At 37.3% G+C, this 5915-nt stretch overlaps 2 non-coding genes across 2 annotated transcripts; both read right to left on the reverse strand.

The window, feature by feature from the left end:
* Positions 1-349: 349 nt before the first annotated feature.
* On the reverse strand, positions 350-453 carry LOC127748119 (small nucleolar RNA R71). The gene has a single exon (XR_008010062.1). It is a non-coding gene; the product is annotated as a small nucleolar RNA R71 (small nucleolar RNA).
* Positions 454-4884: 4431 nt separating this feature from the next.
* On the reverse strand, positions 4885-4992 carry LOC127747987 (small nucleolar RNA R71). Its single transcript, XR_008009930.1, has one exon. It is a non-coding gene; the product is annotated as a small nucleolar RNA R71 (small nucleolar RNA).
* Positions 4993-5915: the final 923 nt, after the last annotated feature.

Raw genomic sequence — 5915 nt, forward strand, 5'->3', positions numbered from 1 at the left:
CACTGCACCAAATTCCAACTTCCATGGAAGAAGCATCTCAATCCCTGCCATTGGAGCAAACAATTTTGAGCTAAAGCCTCAATTAGTTTCTTTGATGCAACAGAATTGCAAGTTTCATGAACTTCTATCAGAAGATCCTTTTCAGTTCTTAACTGAATTCTTGCAGATATGTGATACTGTTAAGACCAATGGAGTTGATCCCGAGGTCTATAAGCTTATGCTTTTCCCTTTTGCTGTAAGAGACAGAGCTAGAACATGGTTGGACTCTCAACCTAGAGATAGCCTGAACTCTTGGGATATGCTGGTCACGGCTTTCTTAGCCAAATTATTTCTTCCTCAAAAGCTGAACAAGTTTAGAGTGGATGTTCAAACCTTCAGACAGAAAGAAGGTGAATCCCTCTATGAAGCTTGGGAAAGATATAAGCAACTGACCAAAAAGTGTCCTTCTAACATGCTCTCAGAATGGACCATCCTGGATATATTCTATGATGGTCTCTCTTAATTGTCTAAGATGTCATTGGACAATTCTACAAGTATCTATTCACCTGAAGAAAATGCCTGCAGAAGCTCAGGAACTCATTGAAATGGTTGCAAATAACCAGTTCATGTACACCTCTGAAAGGAATCCTGTGAGTAATGGGACGCCTCAGAGGAAGGGAGTTATTAAAATTGATGCTCTGAATGCTATATTGGCTCAGAACAAAATGTTGACTCAACAAGTCAATATGATTTCTCAGAGTCTGAATGGTTTGTAAAATGCATTCAACAGTACTAAAGAGGCATCTTCTGAAGAAGAAGCCTATGATCCTGAGAACCCTGCAAATGCAGAGGTGAATTACATGGGTGAAGCATATGGAAACACCTATAATCCCTTATGGAAAAATCATCCAAATTTCTCATGGAAGGATCAACAAAAGCCTCAACAAGGCTTTAATAATGGTAGAAGAAACAGGTTTAGCAATAGCAAGCCTTTTTCATCATCTTCTCAGCAACAGACACAGAATTCTGAGCAGAGTCCCTCTAGCTTAGCAAATATAGTCTCTGATCTATCTAAGGCCACTCTCAGTTTCACGAATGAAACAAGGTCCTCTACTAGAAATTTAGAGGCACAAGTGTGCCAGCTAAGTAAAAGAGTCACTGAAATTCCTCCTAGTACTCTCCCAAGCAATACAGAAGAGAATCCAAAAAGAAAGTGCAAGGCCATATCCTTACTTGGTGTGGCCGAACCTAGAGAAGAGGAGGAGGACGTGAATCCCAGTAAGGAAGACCTCATTGGACGTCCTCTGCACAAAAAGGAGTTCCCAATTGAGGAACCTAAAGAATATGAGACTCATCTAGAGACCATAGAGATTCTGATGAGCGGATAATTTATACGCTTTTTGGCATTGTTTTTAGTATATTTTTAGTATATTTTAGTTAGTTTTTATTATATTTTATTAGTTTTTAGTTAAAATTCACTTTTCTGGACTTTACTATGAGTTTGTGTGTTTTTCTGTGATTTCAGGTATTTTCTGGCTGGAATTGAGGGACCTGAGCAAAAATCTGATTTAGAGGCTGAAAAGGACTGCAGATGCTATTTGATTCTGACCTTCCTACACTCGAAGTGAATTTTCTAGAGCTATAGAAGCCCAATTGGCGCGCTCTCAATTGCGTTGGAAAGTAGACATCCTGGGCTTTCCAGCAATGTATAATAGTCTATACTTTTCCCTAGATTTGATGGCCCAAACAGGCGTTCCAAGTCAACTCAAGAATTTTGTTGTTTAATGCCGGAACTGGCACAAGAATGGGAGTTAAACGTCCAAACTGGCACAAAAGCTGGCGTTTAACTCTAAGAAAAGTCTCTACAGATGAAAGCTTCAATGCTCAGCCCAAGCACACACCAAGTGGGCCCAGAAGTGGATTTTTATGTCATTTACTCATTTCTGTAAACCCTATGCTACTAGTTCTCTATAAAATAAGACCTTTTGTTATTGTATTATCATCTTGGTTCTTCTGGTTCCCTCTCTGGGGCCGAAGCCAATGATCACTATTATCACTTATGTATTTTCAACGGTGGAGTTTCTACACACTATAGATTAAGGTGTGGAGCTCTGCTGTACCTCGAATATTAATGCAATTACTATTGTTCTTCTATTCAATTCAGCTTATTCTTGTTCTAAGATATTCATTTGCACCCAAGAACATGATGAATGTGATGATTATGTGACGCTTATCATCATTCTCACTTATGAACGCGTGCCTGACAACACCCTCCATTCTACAAGCAAACAAGGCTTGAATGTTTATCTCTTGGATTCCTTAATCAGAATCTTCGTGGTATAAGTTAGAATTGATGGCGGCATTCAAGAGAATCCGGAAGGTCTAAACCTTGTCTGTGGTATTCTGAGTAGGATTCAAGGATTGAATGACTGTGATGAGCTTCAAACTCCTGAAGGCTGGGCGTTAGTGACAGACGGAAAAGAATCACTGGATTCTATTCCAACCTGATTGAGAACCAACAGATGATTAGCCGTGCTGTGACAGAGCGCGTTGAACATTTTCACTGAGAGGACTGGACTGTAGCCATTTACAACGGTGATGCCCAACATACAGCTTGCCATGGAAAGGAGTAAGAAGGGTTGGATTAAGACAGTAGGAAAGCAGAGAGACGGAAGGGACAAAGCATCTCCATACGCTTATCTGAAATTCTCACCAATGAATTACATAAGTATCTCTATCTTTATTTTATGTTTTATTCATCTTTTAGCCATAACCATTTGAATCCGCCTGACTGAGATTTACAAGATGACCATAGCTTGCTTCATACCAACAATCTCCGTGGGATCGACCCTTACTCGCGTAAGGTTTATTACTTGGATGACCCAGTGCACTTGCTGGTTAGTTGTGCGAAGTTGTGATAAAGAGTTGAGATTGCAATTGAGCGTACCATGTTGATGGCACCATTGATGATCACAATTTCGTGCACCAAGTTTTGCTGAAGCTTGGCTAGCCATGTCTAATTTCTTTAGACTAAAGCTTAAGACTAACATTGAATGATTCCTGGAATACTTATTAAAAATTTTGAATCTCTTTATTTTCTTTTCCATATAATTTTCGAAAAAGCACAAAAAAAATTTATAAAATCTTAAAACCAAAAAAATATTTTATGTTTCTTATTTGAGTCTAGTGTCTAATTTTAAGTTTGGTGTCAGTTGCATGTTTCTGTTCTTCTTGCATTTTTCGAATTCATTCATGTGTCTTCATTAATCTTCAAGTTGTTCTTGATGATTTCCTTGTCTTGAGTGTTTTGTTGTTTCTCATATGCATTCTCAATTTGTTAGTGTCAGTAGTATACAAACTTTTAAGTTTGGTATCTTGCATGCATTGTTTATTTGATCTTAGTTGCATTTTGATTATTCCTCATCATTAAAAATTCAAAAATTTTTTAATTTATGTCTTTTCAAGTCAATAAAACAAAGAATTGAAGATTCAGAACATACATCAGAGGAATTACATAGAAAAAGCTAGGCGTTCAAAACGTCCAGTGAGGAAGGAAAACTGGCATTTAAACGCCAGCCAGGGTACCTGGCTGGGCGTTTAACGCCCAAAAGGGTAGCATTTTGGGCGTTAAATGCCAGAATGGATACCATTCTGGGCGTTTAACGCCAGGATGGCACAAGAGGGAAGATTTTGTTTTTAATTCAGATTTTTTTCAAGTTTTCATAATTTTTCAAAATCAAATCTTTTTCAAATCATATCTTTTCAATCATATATTTTCAAAATCAATTTCTTTCCATTTTCAAAAATACTTGCTAACAATTAATGATTTGATTCAACATCTCAATTATGTTGCCTTTTCTGTTGAGAAAGGTTTAATGTCTGAATCATATCTTTTAAATTTCTTCTTAGCCAAGTCATTAATTTTCAAAATCAAATCTTTTTAAATTGTTTTTCAAATCATATCTTCTCAATCATATCTTTCTAAAACCATAACTTTTCGTTCATATCTTTTTAATCACATCTTTTTCAAAATAGTTTTCAATCATATCTTTTTGATTTCTACTTTCAAAAATCTTTTTCAAAAATCACTTTATTTCATTCCCAATCTAAGTTTTCAAAAAATAATTACTTTTTTTTAAAATTTCTTTTGATTAATTCACTTTAATTTTCAAAAATTTCTTCCCCTCTTCTCACATCCTTCTATTTATGGACTAGCACTCCTCCTCAATGCACAATTCGAACTCCATCTTTCTTGATAAGTTTGAATTCTTCTACCTCTTCCTTCTATTTTTCTTTTCCTCTGACACCTCAAGGAATCTCTATACTGTGACATAGAGGATTCAATACTTTCTTGTTCTCTTCTCTTTCATATGAGCAGAAGAAAAGACAAAAGCATTCTTGTTGAGGCTGACCCTGAACCTGAAAAGACCTTGAAGCGAAAGCTAAGAGAAGCTAAAGCACTACTCTCTGTAGAGGACCTAACAGAAATCTTCAAAGAAGAAGACATGGCAGCCGAGAATAACAACAATGCCAACAATGCAAGGAAGGTCTGCGTGACTTTACTGCACCTACTCCCGACTTCTATAGGAGAAGTCTATCCCTGCCATTGGAGCAAACAACTTTGAGCTTAAGCCTCAATTAGTTTCTCTAATGCAATAGAATTGCAAGTTCCATGGACTTCCATTGGAAGATCCTCATCAGGTTTTAGCTGAGTTCTTACAAATCTGTGATACTGTCAAGACTAATGGGGTTGACCCTGAGGTCTACAGACTTATGCTATTCCCTTTTGCTGTAAGAGACAGAGCTAGGATATGGTTGGACTCACAACCTAAAGAAAGCCTGAACTCTTAGGGAAAGCTAGTCAATGCCTTCTTGGCAAAGTTCTTTCCACCTCAAAAATTGAGTAAGCTTAGAGTGGAAGTCCAAACCTTCAGACAGAAGGAAGGTGAATCCCTCTATGAAGCTTGGGAAAGATACAAACAATTGATCAGAAAGTGTCCTTTTGACATGCTTTCTGAATGGAGCATCATAGGTATCTTCTATGATGGTTTGTCTGAACTGTCCAAGATGTCATTGGACAGCTCTGCTGGAGGATCTCTTCATCTGAAGAAGACGCCTACAGAAGCTCAAGAACTCATTGAAATGGTTGCAAATAACCAATTCATGTACACTTCTGAAAGGAATCTTATGAACAATGGGACGAATCAGAAGAAAGAAGTTCTTGAGATTGATACTCTGAATGCCATATTGGCTCAGAACAAAATATTGACTCAGCAAGTCAATATGATTTCTCAAAGTCTGTCCGAAATGCAAGCTGCACCAGGCAGTACTAAGGATGCTTCATCTGAAGAAGAAGCTTATAATCCTGAGAACCCATCAATGGAAGAGGTGAATTACATGGGAGAACCCTATGGAAACACCTATAATCCTTCATGGAGAAATCATCCAAATCTCTTATCGAAGGACCAATAGAGACCTCAACAAGGTTTCAACAACAATAATAGTGGAAGAAACAGGTTTAGCAATGGCAAGACTTTTCCATCATCTTCTCAGCAACAGACAGAGAATTCTAAGTAGAGCCACTCTGACTTAGCAACCATGGTCTCTGATCTAATCAAAACCACTCAAAGTTTCATGACTGAAACAAGGTCCTCCATTAGAAACTTGGAGACACAAGTAGGTCAGCTGAGTAAGAAAGTTACTGAACTCCCTCCTAGTACTCTTCCAAACAATACAGAAGAGAATCCAAAAGGAGAATTGATGAGCGGATAATTTGTATGCTTTTTGGCATTGTTTTTAGTATGTTTTTAGTATGATTTAGTTAGTTTTTAGTATATTTTTATTAGTTTTTAGCAAAAATTCACTTTTCTAGACTTTACTATGAGTTTGTGTGTTTTTCTGTGATTTCAGGTATTTTCTGGCTGAAATTGAGGGTC

The sequence above is a fragment of the Arachis duranensis genome, chromosome 5, assembly GCF_000817695.3.
Source record: "Arachis duranensis cultivar V14167 chromosome 5, aradu.V14167.gnm2.J7QH, whole genome shotgun sequence".
NCBI lineage: Eukaryota > Viridiplantae > Streptophyta > Magnoliopsida > Fabales > Fabaceae > Arachis > Arachis duranensis.